This window comes from Rousettus aegyptiacus, unplaced genomic scaffold (genome assembly GCF_014176215.1).
Source record: "Rousettus aegyptiacus isolate mRouAeg1 unplaced genomic scaffold, mRouAeg1.p scaffold_m13_p_11, whole genome shotgun sequence".
NCBI lineage: Eukaryota > Metazoa > Chordata > Mammalia > Chiroptera > Pteropodidae > Rousettus > Rousettus aegyptiacus.
In genome coordinates this window covers 70752157-70763305 of record NW_023416286.1, presented here as the reverse complement: position 1 = coordinate 70763305, position 11149 = coordinate 70752157, and the positions used below count along the sequence as shown (strand labels likewise).

At 36.6% G+C, this 11149-nt stretch overlaps 1 pseudogene; it reads left to right on the top strand.

Annotated features, from left to right (window-relative positions):
* Nucleotides 1–10671: 10671 nt before the first annotated feature.
* LOC118609716 lies at nt 10672–10790 on the top strand (annotated as a pseudogene).
* Nucleotides 10791–11149: the final 359 nt, after the last annotated feature.

The following is an 11149-nucleotide window of genomic DNA, read 5'->3' as shown; positions in this document are numbered from 1 at the left end:
CGCCCCCGGGAATCCAGCTGAATCATTCAGGGTGTCAGCCAGACAGAGATTTCCTGCCTGAGATAGGGCAGACCATCTGCATCTCACTTGAGGCAAACGAGAAAGAAAGCCAAACGACAGATCACATCAGTTTCTTAAGCTAAAATAAATAGGATGACTCCAGACAATATCAAAATCCCTTCCAACCCTGATAGTTTGCACATTTGTTAGTGAACCCACCCTTTGGTCCCGTGACTGAGCATTTGGTTAAGAGGGTGCCCCCTGGCACCTTTGTTTCCTCAGGCCACTCACATGCTCAGTGGCCCTCTGGGATAAGGGAGGCTGCAGTCTGGCTGCTGACTTTCCATCAGTTCTGTTCACCATTGTGTTAGTTTCCCAGGGCTGCCCTAACAAATGACCACAAACTGGGTGACTGAAAACAATACACATTTATTCTCTCACAGTTCTAGAGGTCAGAAAGTCTGAAATCAAGGTGTCAGCAGGATGGGCTCCTTCTGGGGGTTCTGAGTAGAAGCATCCCATGCCTCACTCCTAGCTCCCTGTGGCTGCTGGCAATTCTTGGCATTCCCTGGCTTGTGGGTGCATCACTCCAATCTCTGCCTCCAACTTCCCATCACTTCCTCCTCACTGTGCCTCTGTGTCTGCTCCTCTAATGACACCGACATGGGATTCAGGGTCCACTCTAAATCCAGGTTAACATAATCTCAAGGTTCTTAGTTTCTTATACAAAGACCCAATTCCCAAATAAGGTCACATTCTGAGGTTGAGTAGACATGAGGCTTGGAGGGCACTGTCAGCTCAGTATAACCATCAAAGTAGAGCTGAAAACCATAAGCTTTATGAGGGCAGGAAATATGCCTGTCTTGTTCAGGGCAATATCCTTAATGCCTAATTCAAAGCATTTAATATTTGTTGAATAAATGAATGAATAGGGTTGAAATAGGGTCTAAATCGTAGGTGTTCAATACATATTGCCAGCTACAATCAAAATAAGATATCTTTTATAGGACAGTCATCTAGGGTACTTGTTCTTTTTGAGTTTTCAGTACAGTTTTGTAAGGTTCTATGCCTTATTGGGCTGATGGAAGTGCACTCCATTAGCTGGAAGAGTATTACTTTGTAGTCTACTTAAAAAAATTCATCTTTATGTTATTTCCTTGCTTTTACTTTTTCTCTTCTTCTTGCTCTTGCTCGTGTTTTCTCCTATTTTCTGTTGGATTAACACTATCACCAGTTACAAGTCTTCTTTTTTCTTCTCAGTTCTTCCTTTTCTTTTTTTCCCATTTTTTTTCTTGTTTCAACTCCTTATAATCGGGCTTTTAAAAGCCATGGGCCTGGAATGTAAACATATATATTTTTTACTATATATTTCAACAAATGTATATTTTAATAAGGCTTAGATGAAAGGGATCCCACACATTTATGTAGATTGGGATCTGGGGCAGGGGTGGGGGGCGGGGAAGAATGATACTTAGTGATTTTATATTGAGTTTTCCTGAAGAAAGGAGAATTAACTGTTTTGTATTTTAAATTAGTCATAAGAGGACAATAATTCCACGTTTTTCAGCATACAGTCTTTTAAGGTATTGCTGTCTGCATCTCTTCTCACCAGAAAACTAGGACATAATGAGGGAGGCGACATTATACATAATAAGTTGCTAGCTATCCAACTAAGAAATCCTTTCTCACGCTGTTTCCTGCAGAGTGAAATTGTACGGATGCCTGCAGATATCTAAACTTGCTGCACTGTTTGAACATCCCTATTACCTTTCTGAGCCTCAGATCTAGTTCTTTGATTTGTTCTCTCAAGCTCCTTAAAGCTTCTTCTGTGCCAGTTTGGATAGTATTTAGGAATCTTGATGAATATGCTCATTATCTAATACAAAGTGACATAAAACACTCCTGCCACGAACCCTGCCACATAACTATACCCTGCTGAACTCCTGCAATTCATTTGGTACTAGATTAATAGCATTTATGTTATTCATAGATCTTGGTTGACCTTGATCTGCTAGAAGCTCCCTCCTTTTTATCTCCGTTCCGTACTGGGGAGGTTTTGTCCCACATTGACAATAGTTCTTTTATACATCAAAGCACACCCCCCGCAACACCCCAAGTTATAATTTTCCTTGCATGCATAATATGTATCTCTCTTCTGTTCAATGTCTGTTACTTCTTACCTATGTTTAATTGGTGGATAATAAAATTTTCTATTTATTTTTGCAAAAGGAAAGTACTTAAAGATTAACCTTTTAGTATCTGAATTTTAGAAAACACAGGTTTTTGAATGAAAAAGTTCACAGAAAGGATTTTTTCTTTTTTGTTTTAGATTTACAAAATACAGATTAAGCAAAGATCTAGTTTCATATACCTTGATTTGGCCCATATCTTTAAAATAACAATATTTATTTGTCTTGGAAAACAAAAGAGTTTTCACCACACCAAATATCACTATTTGGTTTGAGTATTAAATGTATATAAACATATACATGCATATTTATACAATTATACAGTCTTTCTATGACTAATGATTCAGACATTGGATACAAGTTTGTGGGTGATAATTGAGAGTTTAATTCAATGAGTCAGTTCTGCTAATTACTTTTAGAAAACATCTTTGAAAAGCACTTGCCATAAGCCAAACAAACAAAAAAGAAAACAAAATCTAAAAACTAAAACCTTATAACATGGGAATTACTTTGAAATGCGAATCTTCCCACTTCTCAAGAAAACATCTTAATTTTAAAATACTCCTTTCAATTTACTTATTATTTTTCGTAATCAGCGAATATTTATTGGGTATTTAGTAGTTCCATGTAAAACATTTGCAACTCAGTTCGCTAGCAATTATTCTTGTAGCAGTAGTAGGTATGTAGCATCTTTTAAAACCTTTCATGAAGTCTGATTAAAGTGTTCAGTCTCTTGTTTTTAACAAAGGATTCAAATTTTTACTTTTTTAATCTATTTATTGTTCTGGTATATTACTTCTCTGTGAGGAGTAATTATTTCTGTTAGCAAGATGTGTAATGAGAATTATCTACCCTACTTTAAAAAAATTATCCAAATTTTTAAACTTTAGCATGAATAAATAGTACCTGAGCAGTTTTTTAAAATGCAGATTCCTGGGCTCATCTTGTGAAATGCTGACTTAATAAATCTGGGGGTAAGGAGCCAAGCCTGTGCTTCAAGGAAGCAATCCTGTTGATGCCAGCGTGCTTGGCTACAGATCAACTTTGAGAAACATTATTCTAAACTATCATGAAGCAAAGAGGTGAGTTCTGTTTCTGGGGATCTTATTGAGTCTTGAAGTTTTGAAGAATACAGAAGAAATGTATTCTGGAAAGCTAATGTTGCCCTTGGACACAATGTAAAGATGTATAAAATGTATAAACTAGGTGGAAGAAATACTTCACAGATCTGGCTTTTAATAACTGTTTGCTCAAAGCAGGCAGCAGAAGTCCTTACAGAAATTGGTCTAGAAGTGACATGGAATGAGGAGCGTTGTTGGAAGTGAGAGTGGTAAGACGTTTTCCCCTTTACTTCTATTGAGCTTATTACAATAAGCTGGGTTCCATGATTACTCGTGCAAAAGTCTAGGACAGGCTGAAACTGCTCCATGAGCATAAAATTATTCAGCAACCCATCTATACTTTTTTAAAAAGTCTTACCATAACTGACCAGAGGGGTACTTTGGAAATGAAGTGATTCAAATCATTAGGTAGTTTTTAACTTCTTCAGAATAAATTTCTCATTTCAGATGAATAGATGTGAATAGTCTAGATTAACATAATTATTGTAGAGCCTACTGCAAAATTAGCTCATATAGTTAATTGTTTTCTATCTACATTTTACTCAGTTATTTATATGAGATAATATATGTGAAAGTGTCTGGCACAGAATCTGGCATGTGCTAAGTACTTAAATTCAATTGCATATTTATCATCTCTTCTAGGATAACTGGCAACCACCTCAAACTCAATCTAAGCCAAATTGAACCATTTTCTCTGCCTCCTCTCTAGATGTTCCCTAAACCAACCAGTAACTCAAGCCGAAAGCCTTTGTTTCATCCTTGATGTCCTTCTCCTCTCCACGTGTTGTTGATTTGACTTCCTACATACCTCTTAAATTATCCACTTTGTTCAGAACCAAAGTTATGACCTGTATGAAATTTCTAGGCAGGTTATATGTGATTGGCCTCAAGTCCGAAGAGCTTAGTACATGCAAGGAACAGAGAGGGTCAGAGTACGAGGGGAAGGGATGGCCCAAAGCACAAAGGGCCCTTTAAGCCATGTTAAGAATTTTTGAAAGTTTATCCTAAGAACAATGGGAAAAGTTCAAAGAGTGTCAAGCATGGAAATGTCATGATCAGATCTGAGGTTTACCATGATTGCTCCTTTCTGAGTCTCTCTGGTCCTGTTTGTCACAAGACCAGGTTACAAGCATCTCTCTTCTGGGGTATTATACCTGATCTCTCTGCCTTGTTCCTTCTCCCCTCAAACACATGCTCCACACTGCAATTAAACAACAGAGCAAAATACACAAATAAAAAACCTAGAAATCTGATTATATCACTCTCCTGTTTCAGATCTTTTAATAATTTCCTAATGCCCTTAGGATGAAGTTCGAATTCCTTGACAGGGGTTCCATGGCTTAAGGCTATTTGCCTTTCCAGCCTCTTCTCTCACCACTTTGCCTCTCACACACTCCAGGTACACGAAGTTCTTTCAGTTATTCTAATGAACCGTGCTCTCTCTGGCCCAGATTTCCCTGTTCTCCATGCCTGGGTACCAGTCCTGCCCAGCTCTGTTTGGGATGGTGAATTCTTTAAGCTTCAGGTTTCTAACTCTTGACTGTGTGAAATTCTCAGCTAACAACTGCCATCTTTCCCAACTGTAACATTTATCACATATTTTCTCACTAGATTTAAGCTCCACCACTGTCTGTCCTGATCAGTACTTCAACTACAGATCTTTGAACAGTACCTGCCACATGGCAGGCTTTTAAGAGACCTGGTAGGTTCTCAACACAAGCACCTACAGAATGAATAAATAAGCAGTGCCTATTAACTTTCTTCTCTTTGCCTTTTATATCGTGTCTTCCTTCTAAAGAATTCGCTGGGAAAAGGAGTATTTCAGCAATAACATATCTGCTTTGAGTTTAGATGACAAATTTTAATCCAGTGTCAGGGATCAAGGTAACCAAGTTAAATTTTAGACAGGGTTGTGGGATCTGATAGATTAGGCAAACAAGGACCTTAAAGACTTAAGGGAAGTTATTTCTGTTCTAAATGAGGGATGTTAAATTTGGATAGTAATTGTCAATTGCTCTCATTTACATGTCCACCAGCAGCAGTCTAATTCCCTATTTACTATATGGTTGCTAGTACTGTTTATCAGCAAACTTTTTGAACTTTGCCAATCTGATAATGGTAAAAAATTAAATTTCAGTAGAGTTTTAATTTGCATTTAAAAAATGTTCTTTGAACAACAACAACAAAATGGTGTAGACCCCAACTTGAGCCCCATCCAAGCCACATCCAAGTGTATCCTCAACAACTATAGTGCTCCTTGCTGAGACTCACACTGGTGGAGGCAGCTGGCCCCGGTTTCTGATGTGGCCGTTTGAGGCAACTATAAGCACAGCATCTGTGGATTACTTGATAAATCCTAACAGGTGGCTCCAGAGGGGTAGAGGCTTGGGCTAAGTTTGGCCTGCAGCTGACTCCCTCTCAGGACTGTGCCACTGGATACCTACTTCACAAATCCACACTAATAAGACCGAGAGACTTAGGAGCTTCACTTAGTACATAGAAACAGACACAGAAAGGCAGCCAAAATGGAAAGACACAGAAGCAGAAACCATATGACAGAACAGAGCAGAGATCCAGATATAATGGAGTTAAGTAATCTAACAGACGCAGAGTTCAAAACACTGGTTATAAAGATGCTCAATGATCTTTTGGGAAGTGTAGATATAAATTCAGTGAGAACTTCAACAAAGAGATAAAAAACATAAAAATGGAAATGGAAATTATAAAAGGGAACCAGTCTGAAATGGAGAACACATTATCTGAGATGAGAAGTATATTAAATAGAATAAACAAAGGAATAAACAAAATGATTTTTAAAAAGGATCAAATGCACTATCTAGAGGACAGGACAGCCAATCAGGACACTCAGTCAGAATGGCAAGAAAATGGATGGCAACACTATAAAAATAATTTAAGGAGGATATGGGACACTATTAAGGCTCCAAATATCCGTCCGATCAGTGTAACTGAAGAAAATCAAAATGTTGAACAGCTGTTTGAAGAAATAATGATGGAAAACTTCCCTAACCTGGTAAAGGAAATGGACATAAAACCCCAGGAAGCGCAGAGAATCCCAAAACTCAGGGATCCAAAGAGGCCCTCACCAAGACACATCATAATTAAAATGCCAAAGTTTAAATACAAAGAGAGACTATTAAAAGCAGCAAGAGAAGAACAAGTAATTAGCTACAAGGGAACACCCATAAGACTGGCAGCAGATTTCTGAAAAAAGAAACTATGAAGGACAGAGGGGCTTGACAAAAAATAATAGACGGGATAAAGACCCAGGATATACAACCAAGAATAATTTATCCAGCAAAGCTATCATTTAGAGTTGAAGGACAGGTAAAGACCTTCCCAGACAAAAATAAGCTGAAGAAATTTATCACCACTAAGCCAGTACTACAGGAAATGTTGGAGGGACCTCTTTAAAAACAAAAATCATGTATCGAAAACAGGAGTAAAGAATGGTAACAACTACATTCCTATCAATAAGTACTTTAAATGGAAAAGAATTAGGTGCTCCAACCAAAACATAGAGTGGCTGCAAAGATAAGAAAATAAGACCCCTACATGTGAAAAGGAAGAGGATGGAAAAAGATATTGCTTTGATGGACCTAGAAAGTATTTAAGTCTGACAGAGAAAGATAAATACTATATGATTTCACTTATATGTGGAATCTAAGGACTAAAAAGAACCAACTAATCAAAAACAGACTCACAAATATAGTGGACAATTTGGTGACAGACAGAGGGGAGGAGGGTTTGGGGAGCTGGAAGAATGGAGTGAAGGGTTAAAGAAGTACAAATTAGTAGCTGATGGATGGTCATGGGGATGGGGAGCATGGCATAGGGAATGCAGTTGGCATTAATATGTTGGCTAGGTGGAGGGTCAGGGGAGGAAGGGAGCAATTAGGGGGATCATTTTACTAGCTATATATAGATGTCTAACCAAGGTACTGTATACTTGAAACTAATTAAATTTAAAAATAAAAAAACAAAAAACAAAAATTATTCTTTGAATATCTTTTCATATTTTTAAGAGAGATTTACTCTTCTGTGACTTGTCTGTTGCCTAAATTTTGCTTTTTATTGGTCTTTTCTTATTGATATCCAGAAGCTCGTTTTAGAGACATCGAACTTCTTTTTGACATGAATTCAAATATTATTCCTAATTTGTTTTGGAATTATGACTTAATTAATGGTATACATACATATATATGTTTACTATGTAGAAATGTTCTATTGTTATGTCATCAAATTTAAAGTCTTACTTTACGATTTTTGGATTTTGTATCAAAAATAGAAAGACTTCCGCTTTTTTTTCTAATGCTCTTAATGTTTTGTTTTCATGTTTAAATATTTGATTGAACTGGGATTTCTTTTATTGTCAGTTCTGAAGTAAAGAATCCATTTTTTTCCCTCTGGCCAGTTGTACCTGTACTTTTATTGCATACTTTTTCTCCATCGATTTGAAGTGTCACTTTAATCAAATATTATATTTTGTAATTATTTCTGCAATTTCTATCTTATTTATCTATCTGCATGTTCATATGACAGAATCATACTGTCTATAATAGCTGTAGCTTTATAATTTATATTGAGAAGGGCTAGTTTCCTTGACTACTATTATTATTTCAGAAATTTTGTAGTTGTTTTTGTTGTTTTATTTTTTAAAATTTTTATTTGTTTTTTTTTTTAAATTTGGAATACGTAATTTAAAAGTTCCATGTGTATGATTATTAGAATTAAGCTAAATTTATAAAGTAACTTAGGAAAATTTAGTTGGTATTTTGCCTTTCTATCAAAGAGCTCATGGTATATAGTTCCACTTGTTTTTTGGGTCCAGTTTTCATTTTTAAACTGAAGGTATTTGATTCTCTTTTTCAGGACAAGATTGGTCAAAATGTTACCCCGAAGTCACTCACCAATTTTATGACTGACTTTATAATGGGGGATGGGGTTGGGGTGGGGAGTGGGAAGGAAGTTTGTTCTTGTAATGTTTTGTGAATACTTGGTCCTGAAAGCTTGGGTTGGTAGATGAATCCTAGCAATGCTGTTGCTTTTTGTCCTAAGAGACTTGGCCGCGCAACACAAACTGTAAATACTAACTAAAGCAGTCCTTGCTGCTTCATGGCAGTGGTTTGCAGGTTCTGCTAGTGTATGGTATGGTCGTGTTTTCCAAGGATTACTATACCTTGTTGTGGCCTTGGTACTCCAATAGCAATGTCAGGTCATCCAGTTCAGGTAACACCATGGCACGCAGCATGTTAACATTTCCTAACCAGCCTCGCTCTCATGCCAATATTCAAAAAGGGCAACCTAAACAAATACTTATTTACTTATTTAGATCTTGTCTGAAATTCTGCAAATGAAACTTGAACCTTTTTGAAGTCGGCGCCCTGGGTAATAAAAACATTTTTATCCATGTTGGGTATGTGCTGTACTCACGGTGTCGTTGTTTTAGGAATATGTAGATTATTGCCAAATCACCTCTCAGTTTGTAAGGAGCCACTGTGCAAATTTTCTGAAATAGTTCTGACTTCTCCGCATGCTCTGACTTGCCATGGAGCAGAGAGCTTTCTCTCACAGCTAGCCAAACTTTCTTGATTCCTCACTGCTTTAAATTTTAAGAGTGCTTGTTTCTCAGAGAGGTACTTGTTTTAATTGAAATTATCCCTTTGCAGCATGCATGCCAACACCTCTATTCTAAAAATCAGATTTTTTTTTCTATGTTTAATTGGTTGTCCTTTGGGGACAAATAGAATATTTGAGGTTAGTGGTGAATTAACCTTATTACTTTGTGGAGATATTTAATTTGGGAAAAATGCCCTGAAATGTATTTGCTATATTCTTGCTGTTTGCCTGCACAGGGTCCAATCAGGCCCTTGGTAAAGGGGGAAATAATAACAGCCATCATAAATATTAAAATAAACACTTTTAAGAAAATCTCCATTGATTCATTAATTACCTCTGATGCCAGGACTTCTGCAGAAATGGGAGATGGCAGTCTCAGTACAGATATCAACACTTATGATATGAGGTGGTCTTGACTTGGATGTTGATGGGTCTCGGTGGTAATAGCAGTGTCATCGTCTACCATAGGCGATGTCTTCTTCTGTGAGCGACAGTGATGCAGCTGCCATTTTTGGCCTCAGTAGTGATAGGAGCTAATCACTACGGGAAGGGGAGAGAAAAAACATGGTGGATGCCAAGTCATGGTTAGCAAGGCACTTCTTAGGGATTTTTCTTTTTGTTGAGGCCTTTGAAATGGGTTGTGCTTTCTCAGTTGGGATCAAATTGGAGAACGCCATTATCATGACCTATTTTTATCTCCATGATGTGATCTCTGAAAAATAGGGGTCATTGAAAGAGGATGTCTATATTTGTTGGAAAACTGTTGTCAACATTGTGTAGCTACCGAGCCACACAATGTCCATATATAATATCTATGATATTAATATTTACTATTTTATTCAAGAAATTAATGTGCTTCCACTTTTATGTTCAAAGCACTGATGTAGGTGACTGTATTTCCTGTAAACAGCCTTACTTCTCAGAAAGATCACAGATTTTACTCTCAATTCTGTTTATTTCAGCTTATGGTTGGCACATTTGGGCTCACCTCAATTATTAATTTCTATTTTATTTTTATTCCTTAATCTTCTTGTTAAGCTGTTAAATGTTTGTTATATAAGATTTTTCAAGCTTTTCTGTTATTTTTGGGAGATGAGGGACTTAAGCATTTTAAGGTAACACAATATTGTATTATAAAAATCCTAAGTATTTTCTATGCTGTGCAATATGACACAGGTTTTTTTCCCCCATAAGTCACTAACTCTTTATTTAAAAATACTTCTCACCTTAAACTAGGAAAAAAGAGAAATTCAAATGATTAGATTAAGCCATTCTTTGTCTTTTGTGCCCTCTCCTCCTTTTAATATTAAGGTTTGGGATACAAGGCATTTTAAGAGCTGAGGACTTCAAGAAAAATTGTACATCCTAATAGAGGTTAGAGATTTTTTTTTGGAATGAGAAAGTTGTTGACAGAATAGAAAGTTGAAGAGAAGTTCTGAACTAGAAATGTTAGCACATGAATTCCAAATATTTGCTCTAGTATACTTAGAATAAAAATTTTTTTTGATGTCATATTGAGATCTATTTTTTCCAAACTATTCTTTAGTTTTTAAAATTTCATGGCATAGCATGGGCCATTGTTTTTCCTAAATGCAGTATTTGTTACTTCTGATGTGACTTATGAATTAATAACTAGTCAATTTTAGATGTGATAAGATGAAATTACTAAATTAGTAATAGGAGGGATACACATTGTATGATATCACTATTAAAAAAAAAAATCTGTCTACGGACATGCCACCCTGAACAAGCTCGATCCCGTCTGATCTTGGAAGCTAAGCAGGGTTGGGTCTGGTTAGTACTCGGATGGGAGAAAACCTAGGAAAACCAGGTGCTGTAGGCGTAAAAACTAAAAAATAAGAGAAGATTGTAAGTTTACAAAGTCCTTGCAATCTGTGAGGTCAGCCAAGTGTTGCCTCGCCTAAAACAGACAAACAAACAAATAAATAAATATCTCCTGCGCCCCTACCCACTATTTTTGTGTTGAAAACTAATTAATATTATGTGTAACTCAACATTTAGAAAAACTGATGGAAATTGAAGGGCCTGGAAAGAGGTGCTATTGTTAAAATTAGATGATGGTCTCTTCTTCTCAGAGGTCTCTTCCTATTTGGTATCCCACACCCAGCCCTAAGGCTTAATCAGGGTAGATTAATTAATGCCTAAAAATGCTCAAATGGATTATCCACTGCCTGAAAATAG